At 30.0% G+C, this 19,110-nt stretch overlaps 1 pseudogene; it reads right to left on the bottom strand.

Moving 5' to 3' along the window:
• Positions 1–13,717: 13,717 nt before the first annotated feature.
• Positions 13,718–15,728, bottom strand: LOC114754871 (ervatamin-B-like; annotated as a pseudogene).
• Between the last annotated feature and the right edge of the window lie 3,382 nt (positions 15,729–19,110).

The following is a 19,110-nucleotide window of genomic DNA, read 5'->3' as shown; positions in this document are numbered from 1 at the left end:
GACCGTCAATAATTTCTCTTAGTTTTTATTGATAAAGTATTGTGTTTGATATTATATAATTGATTGTCACAGTGATGAAGTGGAAGGAAAAGATTTAATTAAGGTGGTTATGTGAAAATTGCTTGACAAAACTCATGAAAACCATTACTTAAGACTACTGAATCATCTAGATATGCATGCTACTCATGAAGACAATATAATTATTAAGTGGATTTGGATAATTGATACCAAAATGTTTTTTTCATATTTATTTTGATAATAGATAGGATAAAATCACTCCCTTTTTTTATAGTTGCGTGATTCTTGATGCAAGTGTATATTATTAATTGCGAGTACGTCAAAAAAGCATCTATTTTGCTTTGTTCATATAGGGGAAAGTTTATAAATGATAGAAAAGATGATATGAGATATATGGGAGATAGTGTAAGACAACAAGTATAAAGAAGGGCACAAGTTATGAAGAATTGAAGGAAATTATATAATCAATTATTAGAAAAGAAAGTAACTCATTTCTTTTGAAATTTTTACTTATGTTTGATAAAAAAGAAATATTTGTGGAGTTGGTAGATGATGATAGGGTAGAACATTTGATAAAGTTCAATGAAAGAAGTGGTCATGTGTATGTAGAAGAGAATGGAAATAAGGACCATATAGAAACAACAAGAGATAATATAATAGAGGAGCAAGATATGTAAGTTTAATTTAACAAATATGTTATTATCATTTCTCGGTATGTCAGTTGTTACTGTCTTTCTACCAACTTGTCAATCCATGCACCCTGACTTGTTATTTCTTGCAGGATTGATCAATTATTTGGAGATGTCAATGGATTGTTTGTGTCTCCACCTATCTTGTTTGATGAGATTGGAGAGCCACCATCAAGATGTGCAAGATGCTTGATCAGATTGGAGAGCCATGACAAACTCAATTATTTTTATATATTTTGGTATCTTTTATATGAGTTTTGTCAGCTTAATTGGTCCCTTTTTGCCTTAATTGATTTATTTTGTTTTATTTTGAATTATCATTTTATAGGGGCAAAATTGTCATATTTTGATTTAATTGTGATTAATTGATTTTTGAGGACAATTAATGCTACCTTATCCTTGAATTTTGCTTGCAGGTTCTTGGAAGATTCAAAAATATAAAAAAAGAAAAAAGAAAAAAATAAATTAAAAAAAAAGAAAAAAATAATAAAATAATAAAAGGGGGAGCAAAACGTTGCGTTTTGCTCCACCCCTAATATATATTATTATCTTCTTCAATTAGGCGTGGAAGGAGGAGCGTGCTGGCGGCCGAACACACACACACACGAGCACGCCGCACAGAGCAAAGACACAAAACAGAGCAAACCGAAGCAAAGGGGACGCTGGACGGCGAACACGGACCTGGAGTAGAAGAGAGAGACAGCACCCATCATCACCGACGGATTCATCTTCTTCTTCTCCTGGGCGCAGCAAAACCAGGCGAACCAGCAGCACACGCGAAGCAGGAGTGGGAGACGCAAGCGAGCAGAACACACACGAACGCGCCGAGTGAACCTGAGAGAGAGCAGACCAGGGGAGCTGACGGTTTTCTCCACTCTTCCTTCGATATTCTTCATGGCTGGATACGGTGAATTGCTGGTGGCAGCAAACTGGATGGCAAACCGTGGCTAGCTTCACAATTCTCTAATTCAACAATAATGGCAGGAGCTTAGATCATCAAAGGGGAGTTTTAGTTGCTTTAATTTCCTACTCAATAATTGTTTAATAATTCCTAGGTCTTAGGATAGTTTTTCTTATTATTGGGATAATTTTATTGCTTAATCTGTTTATTATTTGGGGATTATTGTGACTGAATTATTGCTTAGTATTTGACATTGGGCTGTTTATAGTTTTGATCTCAATTATAATGTTGTGGTTATGACATTTGTATTGATTTTGGAATTAATATATTGTGATTTTCTAAGGTGGCTTAGAATTTTGGATCATATAGTCTCTTACTAGCTTTAATTCTGTTATTTTGGATTTAAGAGTTCTAATTAAGCATTGGTTTTTGGCATCCTTAATCCCATTTTACTATTCTGGTTGCAGTTAGTAAGTTGGGATTTTAGGAAAATATTTTGTGACAACTCGAGGTGGCTCGGTTGTTGGATTAAAAGCTTGATTATAATTCTTAATTCATTGTTTTAACTCCCACATCTTTTAGAGTGATGATTGCCTGCGTTGTTGAATTGGAGGATTGACTTTTATCAGTGTTATTTGTGTGTCTCATTTTCATTTCTTTAATCTCCATTCATTTTAATCACTTTTATATAAAAACAAAAAAAAGTATTTTAATTTCAATTTGATTCGTAGTATTTAATTAATAGCTTTTCAAAATCAAAAATCTCTTTTTATAGTTTAGGTTACTTGCATTCATTTACTAGGGTTTAATTTCGTTTTCGGCTCCTCAAAGTGAAACGACCCGAGTTGTGCACTATACTGCATTAATTCGGTTAATTTTTGGAGTAACCCCAAAGCGACAATGAAGGGCAGTACAACTTCAAGCCACCACCTACCTTGTTTGATGGATTGTCTATGTCGCCACCTAAATTTCATTTTGTAAATAGATACACATCAATAGTTAGTTTGTTAATTGCATGTAACCCCTATGTTTTTTTGGAATGGGTTGTGAAATAAGTGTAGTTTCATGTATATGAAGGTATAAATAAAAGTTAGCTATAAACTGACATGTTAAATTCTACTATCATTTCAGTTGTAATTATCTACACCCTACATTGTCATTAGACCTATAATGAGTTGTCAATCATTGCAGTATGACTTGTCAATTAATTTACTAATGTAAGTTATCAACAATATGAATTCAAGTTACATAACCTGTTTTGATATCATATGATATTTTCAATCACTATGACATATTATATTTTGGTTATATTGTTATATATAATCATTATTAATGAACTGTCAATAACTATACTAATAGTGAAAATATCACTTGTGATTTAAAGTTATATAATATCATTTACTATTGATATATCATCTAGACTAATGTGAGATTTGTTAACTACTTTTAAACAAAGATCAACAAAATGCAAATACACTTGTCATCAACCGCATCGTCTCTTGTCAATGGTGATACTGTGACTTGTCAATGGTGGCACCGTCCCTTGTTAATGGTGGCACCGTCTCTTGTCAATGGTGGCACCGTCTCTTGTCAATGGTGGCACTGTGACTTGTCAATGGTGGCACCGTCTCTTGTCAATGGTGGCACTGTGACTTGTCAATGGCCATACCTTCCCTTGTCAATGGTGGCACTGTGACTTGTCAATGGTGGCACTGTCCCCTGTCAATGGTGGCACCGTCTCTTGTCAATGTTGGCACCGTCCCTTGTCAATGGTGGCACCGTCTCTTGTCAATGGTGGCAATGCGACTTGTCAATGTTGGCACCGTCCCTTGTTAATAGTGGCACTGTGACTTGTCAATAGTAGTACTATGACCTGTTAATGATGGCATTCTCCTTTGTCAATTTAACATAAATTTGATCAACAACTTCTTTTTAATAATTATATTTTAATCTAATTATATTTTAATTTGATTATATTACTTAATTGAACATTATAAATAAACAACACCTAAATTTGGTAACATAATCCCTACAATATTAATATTACATAAATTTGTTAATATCAATAAAGATATAAAACAATAAAAATAAACATGTAATAAACCCCTAAGAAATTTGGTATTATAACATGTGATGACAAAGGTAATAATATTATAAGTATAATTTGATCAGTTTGTTACAAAATGACCTGTTGACCATTAAGCTATTACTACTCATTGCTAACACCCTTAGTTACCAATTATCTTACAACACATATCATGGCCTAATAGAACAAAAAGTTAATTGACTACTCTATCTCCTCTTCTTGCTCTTGTTGTAATCCGATAGCATCAACATCACTTCATCCCCATATTCATTATTTGGATGGGTAACCAACCACCACAAATAGCCAATATTCCTTAGCCCTTCTACAATATTCCTCTCTTTGCTTCTCAAGTAATTATATCAAGCTTTTCTCACATATGGATTCCCTGAGTCAAGTGATTTGTACTTTTCTGAGTTTTTCTTATAGAAATTCTCTGTGAACAAGGCAAAGCTAGAAAAATTAGAGCTCCTTTGTCCACTTTATTACTTTCATCCTTCCCCATCTTCTTAACCTGTAAAAAAAAAAGGGAAAACTATGACTATTTCTGCATGATATAGAAGGCAAGTCAAAACGTGGAGTCTTGTCTAAGGTTTTCTCTAATTCCTATCATAAAAGAATAGAACTTGGCAAACCAAAAAACTATCAGAAATATATATAAAATTTCAGTGACAATTTCTGAAGTGACACTAAACTGGATCTAATATTTACTCTATCATCAATATTGGCTCTCATAGAACAACCATAGAGATATCTATGCACATTCAATTACTCAGTCAAGCCCCAGGAAGTGAGCATAATCATCATACTTCAAGAGGAACTAAACCACCAGGAAGAAATAAAATATAAATAAATGAGAAAATAGAATGACTTACTATCCTCATTTTAAAACATTGATGCAATCTCATTCAATGTAATTGATATTGAATACACAAAACAAATAAGTTACACCAACTGAAATAACCTGATGCTTATAATAGTTAGACAAGTTCAATGAAATTAGTACCCATAACAACAAATGATATATTGATATATAAATATCACATGTCCACTACTCCTGCAGGTATGTTTATTTATTCTCTATTAAGTCATATCTCTTTTCTTTCCCTTCTTTCCCCTCTCATTCATTCCTCTGTATCTTGTCCTTTATTTTCTTTTTTCTCTCTTTTCTTTTGATTCCTATGCAAAGAACGTTACTTTTCTTCCGCTTGCCAATACATCCGCCCAGTTCATATGTGTATGTGTAGATAAGAGATATAGAGCTTGCAGATCGCATTTACAACAATATTAGATTTAATTAGTTCAATTACTGGTCTAGTAACTATACTATTTTGAACTCCAACAAAAGCAATAAATAATATATATTAAACCTAAAACTTGGAGCTATTGTAATAAGCCATGAGGTAAAAGTGAGTATTGAACACCTTAAATTAAGCAAAAGACGTATATATTATAAAGAAACATACTATTAAAAGCAGGGAGTGATTTTATCCTATCTATTATCAAAATAAATATGAAAAAAAAACATTTTGGTATCAATTATCCATATCCACTTAATAATTATATTGTCTTCATGAGTAGCATGCATATCTAGATGATTCAGTAGTCTTAAGTCATGGTTTTCACGAGTTTTGTCAAGCAATTTTCACATAACTACCTTAATCAAATTTTTTCCTTCCACTGCATAGCTCTGACAATCGATTATACAATATCAAACACAATACTTTATCAATAAAAACCAAAAGAAATTATTGACGGTCTCTTTGCCTATATTTGCTTTATGGGTCATCCCATTGAACTTTCTGCCTCTTTACTTAATAGTAATCTAAATAGTTTATGACAAAGGAGGAAGAAGACAACTAGCAAGGAAAAGGGGACATGAAAGATTAACAACTATTTATATATGCATGAAAAAGAAATCACCTAATTAATTAATTGGTTTAAGAATTGCAATTATAATTAATCATAATTAAATGAAAGCATAGGAAAGATGAAGGAAGGACGAGTGTCTACTTTTTTTTTTTTAATATAGTATTGCAATCTAAATCCAAAATAGAAACTACCTCCTCAGGTAATATGCATTCTCATCTTTCTTTCTTGGTCACAAGCTAAAACCGACACACACAAACTTGTCTTTCTCATCCTTCAGCTACCCATTATAATAGATGATAGCCACCCAAATGGACAAATCGCATAAATGGAACACAAAAGGCAACGAGGTATCAAGTTAACAAAAAGAAAAAGTTAGCATCACACCAAAAATTGGACGCCGACCACCAACCCCTTCAACAACAGGTCGCGATGACATCGACGAGCACCACTTTCACTGATAGCTTTCGAAGCAGAAATTGGAAGGAAATGGGAACAAAAAGGCCACAAGTTTTAGTCAATTTTTGCTAATGGTTGATGTAAGTAGAGTGGGTGAGATTTTTAGCTTTGAATGGGGAAGAAGCACCGATGAAGTTTTTGTTTGTTTCCCTCTTACTTTTTGCTTCTTTCCAGGGTAGAAACGTCTTTCCACGCTTTACTGAATTGCATTAAGGTCCCTTTGGGACTTCAAAAGAATTATTAGATTTGAAGGGACTTTTTTGCTATATACTTGCTTGTGTGGGACCTCAATGTCATTTTCCCTTACCTTTATCAGAGAAGAGGCTTGTGGGGTCCACATGTCGTGTAAAGCGTGTGCATGTGTTTGTGCGGGAAAATTTTAACATAAGGTGCCCCCGCCTGATATTCTTTTTGATTATCTACGCTGGGATATCTTTTGGTAGGAATCTTTTATAATTAATTAACAGGAGTAGAAATATTTTAGGTAAAATAAGAGACAAAATAAATTAAAATTTTATAAATATGATCAGATTAAACCTCTCAACTAGTTTTCATATTAATGACTAAATTTAGTTGTTTTATCTAATTTTTAATCATGTGTCTCTAGATTTTTCTTTTTATTATCAATAACCATAAAGACTTATTAAAAATTAAATAAAATTTTAAGGACTAAATAAAAAGAAAAATAACCGTAAGGACTTAAATAAAATCAAGTGAAATTATAAGGTTTTGATCATAAGGAAAAAAAGAAGAAGAAAAACCATGAGTACTTAAAAAACAAATGAAATTAATAAATTGCTCCTTCCAAGTTCCAATCACATTCACATATATATACTGAATTGAGTTTTAGAAAAATAAAAAGAAAACTAGATGTTTTTCAAACTATGAAATTCTCTAATTAACGCTGTTGCCTTCTCGTTTGATTTATGAAACTTTTTTCAAATAGGAATTTAAAGTTACAACTGCCCGGTCTCTAGATAGTCTTAATTAAAATATTAATCTAAAAAGACTATTTTAAAAAATATTTTTAAGTTAAAATATATGGGTATGTGGAAGATTAGATATAAGAAAAACGAAAATGGAGATAGTGTGTTGGCTTGGATAGCATTGAAAATATAGAAAAATTCTTGGCAATTTTGAGAACATTCCAAAGCCAACCAAGTTTGACCAACAAATGAGCTCCAACGATATAGAACCCGCAATTATTTTTGGGTTGACTCGTATAGTCAACCCAAGTTTATTGGCATCTGAGTTGGATGAGGTGTGTAAGCAATGGGGAGAAACATTCATGGGAAGAAAGCAGATAGAATTCACACCATATCTTACCTCAAAACATTAAAGATTTAAATTTATATTACTTCCACTTCTTAACATATTATCTAGTTAACTAATTTAAAAAGATTATGAAAATTAAAAAATTATTTTAAAGTATTCATATTTATTGTTTTTCTCTAAACTAATTTGCCTAACTTATAAACTAATACATAATATAATAATATATAGAAATATTTCAAAAAGATCATATAACATATGCTATAATTAAGTAATCTTGCAACTTTATTAATTTTTTCAAATTAGTCAACTAAGTTACATGTTAAGGATCAGAAGTAGTATTTAAGTACGTAATTTCACTCCATTATATATATATATATATATATTATTAAATCTAATTCGTCATATATGAAATTTTTTATATTAACTCAAGTCTTTGGTACATGAACATCCTTATAAGGAAAATGCGTATCCAAAGGGAAAAATTCCATGATAAATTAGCAACGAAAAAGTTTTGTTGCTAATATGATTTTTTTAAAAAAATATTAAATGCCACGTGGTGCCTCTAGTAGCCACCATGTGTCGCTACCACATCCCCTCCATCACCATGTGTCACCACCACCTCATCTCCATGTGTCGCAACCACAATTTCTTCTCAAAATGACTTCTCCATTACAAATTTACCAGTTGAGCTATAATAAACCTGTTGATTTATTATATAAAATTAAATACTTATAATATTGTTTTACACAAAAAATTATATATATGCATACATATTATTAAAAACAAAAAATAAAATATATGATAATTTTAATCATAACTATTTTTATGAAAAAATAATTTTTAAATATTTATTTTACTATTTATTTTATAATATTTAATTTTTAAAAATTATTTTTAATGTAATATTAATTTCCAATTACACTAATTTTGAATTTTAAATTGTAAATATTTTTTGATAAATATATTTTTAAATTTAATTTTTAATTGACATTTATAATATATATAATTTAATATATATCTATTATATTACATTATATTATATTATCTATATGTGTTTTATATATTTGATGAAAATCATTTATAATTAGTAAAAAAAATATTTTTATTCAAAAAATAGCTACTATAATAAAATAAAATAAATTTTTTTATATAAAAAAGTTAAATGATTTGAATAGATTATGATAAATAATATTTTTCTACTTATACATGTGTCCTCTATAATTTATTTTCTCAAACGTCTTTGTATATATTATTTGTTTTTGCGTTGAAAACTATAATCAATCTATATCATGTGTATTAATTATATCATGATCAAATTTTATTATTTAATGATTGAAATTCAAAATTCACTTCAATATTAGTTTGATTTATAATCATAAATTGAGGTGTTCATATAAATTTATCTTTAATTTCTATCATATATTACATCTTTCAATACATTGTACATGCAATAGGATTATTTCTTTCTTATATCAATTTGTATAAGAATGTTATTAATATTCTTATCATATTTGTTTAATTATTATTAATAATAAAGAGGGATTGATTTTAATGAAATATAAACAATCTAGGAAATTATCTCCCTATTCTTAGTATGTATTTAATGATAATGATACCTTCATTAACATCAATTCCACCAATATATCAATTTATTTTACAATTAAAAATATATCTAAAGCATTATACTCTTAATTATGTTATTATATAAATTGTTGTAAGATTATAATCTGAAATAATAAATTTAAAATTAGTGATGGAATTGCACTTAGTGACGGAATTAGTGATAAAATATTTGTGGCAAACAATTTAGCAATAAAATTAGCGATGAAAATTAGCAACATAATTTTTTCATTGCTAATTCCATCGCTAAAGATTTCATAATTATAATTAGTGATGGAATTAGCAACAAAAATTTTTGACAGAAAAAATTCAGTGACTAAGTATTTACTAACAAATTTTTCAATAGATTAGCAACGAAATAATCCATCACTAAATTTAGTGACGAAATTTCTATTGGTAATTTGTTGAAAATTAGTGATGTAATAATTTTTCATCACTAATTTCGTATATAATAAGCTGTTTTGCTTAGTGAATTGCTACCAAAATGTGTTTTTGTTCACTCATTTATTTTTGAAATGTGGTCAATTACTATTAAAGTGTAGTAAACAACATGGATTCGGAACTTTGAAATTCAGGAATTTTTTTTTTTTTTGGGTTTTTCCTATTCGAAAACACCACTTTGAAACGCACAAGAAAACCAATTGGCTAGCTTTGATAGACTTGCATGCTTTACTAACTCAAACAAACTCTAACATAACTCAGTTGGAATCCCGTAAATCCAAAATCTCAGTGCGAGTAGGATGAGCTACATTACAAGGACATGATAATAAATTCAAACATGATCAAAGTTTATAGATGCATTAATTATTTCAGGAAAAACCCACTTAAATTTTTTTTTTTCAAACCCAAAATTGATGGATACATCTGTTTCCAAAACCTCCACTTGCGAAAGTTCGAACCCACACAATGAAGCGAAGGCCACTAATAATGAAGTAATCCCTACATGATCTCATATGTGCATGAGAGGTGGGCGACGACCCTAAACTCCACTTAAAAAGGTTCAAAACCACACAGGTTGATTTTAGTTTTTTTGTTGTTGCTATTCTTATTTTTAAAAGTAAAATATTCTGACTTCCTTTGTATTTTGTCTTAATTACACGAATTTCTTTTCGATTTTGAAAACATATACTTAAGTTTAAACTGTTAATTCCATTAAGAATATTCCAAAAGATATTTTTTAATTAAAATTTATGTTGATATACTTTTGATTTACTAATTTACCCTTCATAATACTATATCCTAAAAAATTATCTTGAAAAATTTAAGATTTTCTCCTTTACTTTAATTTTATTTTTTATTTTTACAAATTGTTGTTTGTTTAATGTTTTTATCATATTGGGCCAGAAAATTAAGTAATTCAGTTAACGTAAACATAAAAAATATTGAATAAAAATTTAATTAATTCTTTAAATAAATATATAATCAGTCAAATTAAATAAGTTATAAATGTCTGCAGCAATTTTCTTTAAAAAAATTTAAATTATAAATTTAAATGATTTATATAATTTTATAAAATCACAAAATTTAGATTACATGATGAAAAAATAAGTATTCAAAACATTCGCTAGCCATTTAAAAGAAGCCTTAAGTTCCAATATTTCATGAAGAATTAAAATTATATATAAGATATTGAAAATTTTAAAAAATACATGAATTATAATTATTTTTTGTTGCATCAAAACTAATATTTTATATTGATAAAAATATTTAAAGAGGGATATTTTGGTCAAAATAAAAGTTTAAAAGTTAAACTTAACAGTCAACTAATGGTTGAATGAATGGAAATGGAATCTTAAAAATATAAGAGAAGTTTGTGTAACATAAATTTTAATTTTAAGGGAGGTTTATATATGTTTTCAGAATAAAGGAGAAGTTTTTATAATTTAGGTTAAAACAGAAGGATCGTATATGTATTTTATTTTATTTTTAATAAAAACTATAAAATTTAACATGACATTAAAATGATTATTTCGTTTTTAATAATAAAATATTGTTTGTTACGGGTATACTATTTAATATATTTTATGAGATTTTAGTCTTTTAATATGGTTAGATTTTCAAGTGGCCAAGAATATATTATATGTCCCAAAGTTTTTTCCGACTACTTTATCGCCCGGAATATATATTAAATTGAATATGTCTTTATTCAAGTGAGATTGCTAGAAAAGAGTTATTTTATCATGAAAAGAAGAGAAAGAGTTAATTTTGCCTAGAAAACTCATCATAATAATATATAAAATGGAACCAAAGGATAAATTTTGAAATTTACATAAATTAGTAATCATTTTTAATAAAGATAAACTCCTACTGAGTCTCTCGTTCACGTGATGCTAGTGTATACATTTAATATAAAATGTTACCTCTGTTTCTTAATATAAAATCTAATTGATTAATTTGAGAAAATTACAAAAATTAGTTAAATTAACTATTTGTGATAAATAGATGTTTCTTTTCTAAAATATTCCTATTAATCATGTTTGTTTGAATTACAAAGTGATAATAATTCCGTAACATATGAAACTATCTTAGGGATTACTTAAAAAAATGGATAAATTTTAAAAATAAAATAGATTGGGGTCTTATATTTAGAACTAAATTAAAAGTCAAACTAATTCTTGTATTAAGGATCACAGGTAATATTAACTTATTTTGACTTCTTAATTTCACGACTGATTGTACGCAGTTTTATATCTGGTATGGGGATCATGGAAGTATGGTATTTATTTTATTAAATAATTGTATTTATTGTTTGGAATTACCAGTTTGCCCTCACCGCAAAAATCACAATCCTACCCACAGGTCGTAACTGGCCACCCATCTTTGCCGGAGATCGCACCAGAACTCATGCTTTGGTTCTATTAAATCATTTTTCATTTTTCTTGAACAAAATCAATGGTCATTTTTATGCCAAAAAAAAGAACAGGAACTAAGGTGAAATTGAGACCAAAGGGGAAAATAACCAGAAAGACCAAAATTAACAGATCTTGGTCGTCAAGGGGGGAAAAAAAATCTCTTCCCTGAACAGTGAACGCCATCCTCATCGATGATCAAAGACCCAAGATCAATGGAGGTTCAAATGACTTGGCATCACAGATCTGAGTACTCCTCCATCATTCGCCTTCAGGCTTCATTTGAGTTGAACAAGGCTGAATACTTCTCCATTATGTCGTTCGCCTTCCTCGTCATCCTCCATCACTGTCGTCAGCCTTCGTCATCTTCATTTTTCTAGGGAGGGAGGGGGCGAGTCATGGGTAAGATGGTAAAAGAATTGAGTTCCATAGAAGTGGAACCCAGTTCCCGGGGGGCTATGGAACTCAATTCCTCAGAGAGTTGCCTTCAGCCATACCAAACAAACAAATTTTGGATTCTAGTTGCATTTCCACTTCCCACCTCCCCCAATTCCATGCTACTAAATGGGCATCACTTTTGTTTCCCACCTTCTTCCGCCTCCTCCACCCATGTCTATGGTGGACGTGATACTGCTGTCTAGAGTTTCCTCCATGACTGCGCGTGGTTGAGTTTTTCATCTCTTGATGGTAGGCAGTGGTTGAGCATTGATCTTTTACTAGAAGAGTTTCTAGTTCCATTTACGTTTTGTTCTCTAGTATATTTTTATATTTTCCCTGTCATGAATGTGTCTATATATATATTGTTGAAACTGAGCAGTAAACTTCATTTGTGCTGTTGAACTAACTTTCATCTATTTGGATTTGGATTATTGTAGTTAAGTATTATAATATGTTAATGCACTATTTCAGTTGAGTTAATTTGTATTGAGTTATTTACTATTTCGCATGTTATTATGAAATAATACTATGAATTTTGCTTGCTCGAAAGTTGGTATTGATACATATTTCATTAATTAAAATCATTAAAAGATGAGGATGTGACATATTAATGTCAGGTACGTTCCATTACTTAGAGCTTAATTGAAAGGAAAGTGTTTTAATCCAATCCTACTTGGCACGCAAGTTTTCATTTCATTTTATATCATGTGAACTTCTGTTGCCATAATCTATATTATTAGATGATGCGAACATGTTTGGTGCCTTTTCTTATCATCCTTAATCTGTGAAACCACAATTGGGCTTTGCTGATTTTTAAAAGCAGCGAGCATGTGCGCATGGAAATCTCATAATTTGAGCGGTAACATAAGCTCACCGAGTGATTTTGCTCTAATATATACCATTATTTATTACGAGTGAAAGTGGTTTAATTGATTTTTCTTGCAATTAAATTGTTACATGCATGTTTCTTCCATGTCCGCTCCCACTTTTCCTTTCTTTGCGACCTCCCACTAGAGAAAGAGAAGATATCAATTATATACTAATGCTTGACATATACCATAAAGAGAATATAATTACAGACCATGTTGGCTCCCCCGCCCCCCAAACAGGGGTTTTGGTGGGGGGAACCCCCCACATGATATCTAGCGCCTTTTCTGATCCTAAACTTTTAATATTTGTCATTTGTCCATCGAATAGAAGATTGAATTCTACTATGGTGCAGAGGGGCACTTTAGAAAAACCAAAAGACATTTTTTTTAAAAACTAACTTAACTAATTTAATTAATATTTATAAGCAATTTATTTAGGTTCTGTACATTTTCAACAAAACAGAATAATCGTTATCTGTGATTGAAATGAATTGATGTTGAGCCAACCCGCGTATATACGCGCAGAATACTAATCCCACTAATTGATGTTATTTGATCCAGTGGAGTCAACGTTCAATGATAGGATCACTAACCGGATGCAACTCTAAATTGACTATAATTATTATAGTTGTGCAAATAAATCTAAATAACATTAACATATTTTACTATAGTTAATAATTCATGACTTTTTATTTAAACTTTATAATGGAGTTGAGTTCATCATAATATAAAACTAGGAGATTGACTATAGATTTGCTAGTAGCTAATGCACAAGCCTATGTAGAAGGGAGGTAAGCCTTGGTATTGATAGAACAAAGTCCATTTGGTGAATCCGTATTCCTCTTCATCAAGAAGTATCCGTCCATTCCCCAATTTTCACCCCATGAATTCTTCACAATCCAGTAATCTTTCCCATCTTTTGAACCATATCCAACAATCAAAACTGCGTGATTTGTGTAAGTTGAATCCTTTTCGCAATTCCCTCCATCGAAAATTCCCTAACAAAATACAATAAACTTAATTGGGAAAAAAAAATTCAAAACCATGATTGATATTTTATAGTGGGCTTAAATTATACCCACAAATATTTGGAGACAAATTAAAGAAATACTATACTACTCCTCTCTTTGATATAAACCCAATTGACTTAGATAAATTAAAAAAGTTACTAAATTATTTTAAAATATTTATATTTATTTTTTTCAGACTAATTTGCCTCACTTATAAATTGACATGTCGTCTAATGAGACACATGTATTTTAAAGAGATTATATAACATATATTATAATTAAATAATTTGATAACTTTATTAATCTCCTCAAATTAGTCAACTGGTTACGATCGAAGGTAGCATATATTAGAAGGTCCCAAAAGATCAATTCAATAAAATAATCAAGTAGAATAATAAAACCGAAAAAGAAACGCAGACTAAAACTTGGATGAGGAGTGAGAAAAAAAGACATACATCTCGATAGTGTTGAAGATCTGTTGCGTCCAACGACACCGTAACAGGCTGCTGAGCGGCGGCACATAAGAGAGCCGCATCTGACTTTGGTACTTTTCCATAGCTATTAATTTTCACCACTCTGCCCCCATTTTGCTTAACAAACACATAGAAGAAATCTCATATTAGACACACCGAAGATATAGAACCACTTACGGTGTAATGAGCACTTCAAACTTATCATATTTAAATCATCTATATCTCATTTGAATGATCCGAATTTATTTTATTATTTTTTTATTCAAAATAATTATTTTAATGTGTATAGGATCAAAACAGAGATAATCTCTTAATTATTATTCTTTCAAAACTAATTTTCTATATAAAAATAATAATTAAAGATTTTAAATCTGAACTATTTAAATCAGATAACGACAGTACACATCTGATGAGCTTATGACGTTCATTAAGATGATGAGCCTTGAAACAGATGCCCTAAAGAAATCGTCAATATTATAGTTTCAGAGACAGAGAGAGAGAGAGAGAGAGTAAACGAACCTTCTTAGCTTTGCAAATACCATTTCGAGCCGTATAAGGATAATCATCTCCTTCACTAATGCCACCATTTTTTATAACCCATTCAAAGGCACTTCTGGTGTATCCACCTGAACAACCATAGCTTACAGAGTCGCAATCTACGAGTTCTTGTTCTGAGAGAGAAACAAGTTTCCCTGTTCTTATTGCATTTATTGACTCAATTGCTCCGATGGTTCCAAATGCCCAGCAACTTCCTATGAACCATCAGATATTAATCCATTATTGGTCCATTCAGGTTCCAGAGAAAATTAATGCGACCAATTAATCTGAACTAAGGCAACTTACCACATCTCTTTTGGTTTTTAACTGAAGTCACCACTCCTTTCTGTCTCCAATCCACAGAAGCAGGCGGTGTACAGGAGTCCAGTTGCAGTACAAAGTTGGACCTCGTGGTGGCGGCGGGGCGGCAGAGTCGTTGGCGGTCGGTGTCGGTAGATGACGGAGGTATACTCTCTTAAACTCCTCGGAACTCATATCTGCAAAATGGTTGAGTCCCAAACGATACCCAGATCTCTTGGCATTCGTCTCTGTGATGTACTTGAGATTCTTTCGGAATATCTGGAATCTGGTTTCGGTAGTTTCAGAGTTTTTGGGTATTTTTTCCCATGCTCCTTCATCAGTTTATATGATTTTATTTGGTATATCGTTATAAAAATATGATGCGTAGGTATAATATTGATAAGCACTTGATAAACAGGAAAACAACTATAGCAACTTAATTATTACCCAATCCTTAATATAAGGCCTAGTTAACTAATTTAAAAAAATTAACGAAGTTAAACATTTTTACCTCTACTCCTAAATATAAACCTAATTTGTAGTGTGAATTGCACTACGTATAGGTCTTACATTTAGGACCAAAGGTAGTATTTTAATTATAGTATATGCTAAAATATTTTTAAATACTTATATGTATTATTAGATTATATATCAGCTTATAAGCTGAGTAAATTAGTCTGGAAAAAACGATAAATATAATATTTTAAAATAATTTATTTAACTTTTTTAAGCTCTCCAAATTAGTTAATTGGGTCTTATATTAAGGATCAGGTGTAGTATATACACACACATATATGTACACTAAATTGAGTTTGTAAAAAACTCTGATATTATTTTCTTGGTATATTCAATACTCTAATCTTATTTATAATCCATTCAACATGCTAATATATTTTTTTCAGTGGTTCCAATATCTTATTCTTATTTATAGTGCAGTGAGCATCCTAAATTATAAAATAAGATTAGAGTGATGATGTAACTGAAAAATAATATTAGGATGATGGATTGACAGTAAAATAATATCAGGGTACTAAATATACTATAAATAAAATTAAAATATTGGATGTACTTGAAATAATACCAAAGTATTGGATGCTACTTTGCCCCCAAAAAAAAAAAAACTAGATGTCTTTTAAGCTATGAAATTCTCCAACCTTTTGTCTCGCTTGATCTATGAAAATTTTAATTTTCAACATAATTACAAATAGGAATTTGGAGTATCAACTTACATCGGGTAGTATTAACTTGGATATTAAACTAAAAAAATTATTTTCAAATATATATTTTAATTAAAATATAACTTTAAAAGAAAACAGACGCACAGACACTTATATGGGTATGTAAAAGGATTTGATATGAAAATCCAAAATGGATATAGTGTGTTGGGTTGGATAGCATTAAAAATATAGAAAAATTCCCCGCATAATTTCCTAAGCAACTTGGCCAGATTAATCCTCCAATTACCATGCCTTTTTTCCAATAAGCAAAACTTTTGATAACATTCAAAAGGCAACCAAGTTTGACCCACAAATTAATGAGCTACAAGTATATTATTTGCGTAGAACCACCAATTATGTCTGAGTTGACTCGATCGCATAGTCAACCAAGTTTGCTTTTGAATCAGATGAGATGGGTAAGGAATTGGAGGGCTATCCCACGAAACACGTTCGTGGGAAGAAAATAAATGGAGAATGAATAATTAAATAGACATCATATCTCAACTTCAAATTTTAAAATTTAAATTTAGAAGTATTTTCATCATATTATATATTTATTATTAAATTCAATTCATCTGATTGAGACTTTTAATATATCAATTCCCATTGATTAGGAAATAGATATATGTGCCCTAATAAGTTGTTTTACAAGGAAAATGTGTATCCAAAAACTCCACTTAAAAAACGCGAGTTAGTTGTTGAGTCAACCAAATCCACATCCTTGGGTATAAGAAACAAGTTGGCTAGCTTTTGGAGTTGTCTTCCTTTGGCTCTTAATATAAATTATACTATAATATAAAATGAGTCTTACATTTAAAACTAAAGGAGTATATGCTTTAGCAGAGACTTAACTCGGTTTTGGAGTAGCTTAAATTAAAATTCTAAGTGCGAGTAGGACAAGCTGCATTATGAAGACACAATAAGAAATTCAAACATGATCAAAAGGTGATGGACGCATTTATTAATTAATTTAAAAAAAAACACTTAAACATGTTCAAACCCGCGACGATTGATGGATGCATTGATTTCCAAAATCTCCACTTAACACGTGATTCATAGAAGCAAAAGGCCACTAATGCCCATATGCTCTCATATGTCAGAGGTGGCCAACCATAAATTCCAATTAAGTCAAAGTTCGAAACCACACAGTTGATTCTAATTTTTTTCTATTCTTATTTGTTTAAGAAAAATAATAATTAAGTTTAACGTGAAGTTAAAATGTTTATTTAATTTTTAGTTATAAAATATCGTTCGTTACGTTTATATTATTTAATATAGGATTGTATTATTTTAATGTGGTTAGTTTTTAAGTGGCTAACAATATAATATAGTCATACTTCATTTTTTATTTTTATTTTTATGAGCAACATAGTCATACTACCGTCCTAAATATTATACTACACCTGGTTCTCTTTTTTGTTTAATATTATTTGTTATTTAATTTTATAATTGTTTTTCAAGGTATTCCTATTCATGACAAATAGGAAGGTGTTTTTATCAACAGGTTGTTATCATGCACATGATTAGAAATAATATTATAAGAAAACCAACAAATATTATAAGAAAACTAACACATATTTATTACAAATAACTAATTTAATTAATTTTTTTTAATATCTGAAAATTAGTTATTTAGCTTTTATTAAAGATTACTTATGTCTTGCCCAAAGTTTTTCGGACTTCTTTACCGACGGTAAATATGTTAAATTGGATATGTCTTTATTCAAATGAGATTAATTACCAGAAAAAGAGTTATTTGGCATAGAAAATCATCGTATAAAAATGGAAGCAAAGGATAAATTTTAAAAATTTTATATTTTATGAGTTATTTTGTAATAAAGATAAAGTTATAAAAGCTTACCATATGAGTTTATACTACGGGTGCACATATTTAATAGAAGTTTTAACAAGATATATATTTATTAGTTTCCTTGTGATTTATAATTCATCATTTGGGATTATAGCGAAATGTTGCCTAACTGAGAGGGACTAAACTTCTACTTTTCTGTCATAACTATTTGTTTAGATTTTTAATCAATATAAATTTGGTTTCAATTATATTTACCTCTCTCTCACGACATAGATTTTGCAGTTGACCATATAATCTAACTCTTGAATGCTTGCTGTCACGTCCCAAAAATTTTCATTTGCAATAAAGGATCAAAAATTGGGATGAGGGTCAATGTAGGAACTAGATGGGAAGATGAAACAACTTTTGATATGAAACCCCGAAAGGTCCAGACTAGCATTTTCGTAATTGTCGGTCTAGGAAGGGCAAACTGGAAAAATTTGAGAAAAATTCCATAAAATACCTGAAAAAATAGAAAAAGTATAGAGTAGAAGTTTTGAAAACTAGGTTGAGGCCCAAAAGGTGGAATTTTGGTAAAAATGAATTATTACGGAATTTTCCGTAAACGAGAGGCTTTTTAGGAAATTATTGGAGAAATAAAGAAAAATAATTATTTTAATGAGTTAGAGGCCTCAATAAATTTGGGAGATTAAT

The sequence above is a fragment of the Neltuma alba genome, unplaced genomic scaffold (assembly GCF_004799145.2).
Source record: "Neltuma alba isolate B1F8T4 unplaced genomic scaffold, ASM479914v2 tig00010221_pilon, whole genome shotgun sequence".
NCBI lineage: Eukaryota > Viridiplantae > Streptophyta > Magnoliopsida > Fabales > Fabaceae > Neltuma > Neltuma alba.
The sequence above is the reverse complement of the archived record's forward strand: the minus strand, read 5'-3'. Positions and strand labels throughout refer to the sequence as shown.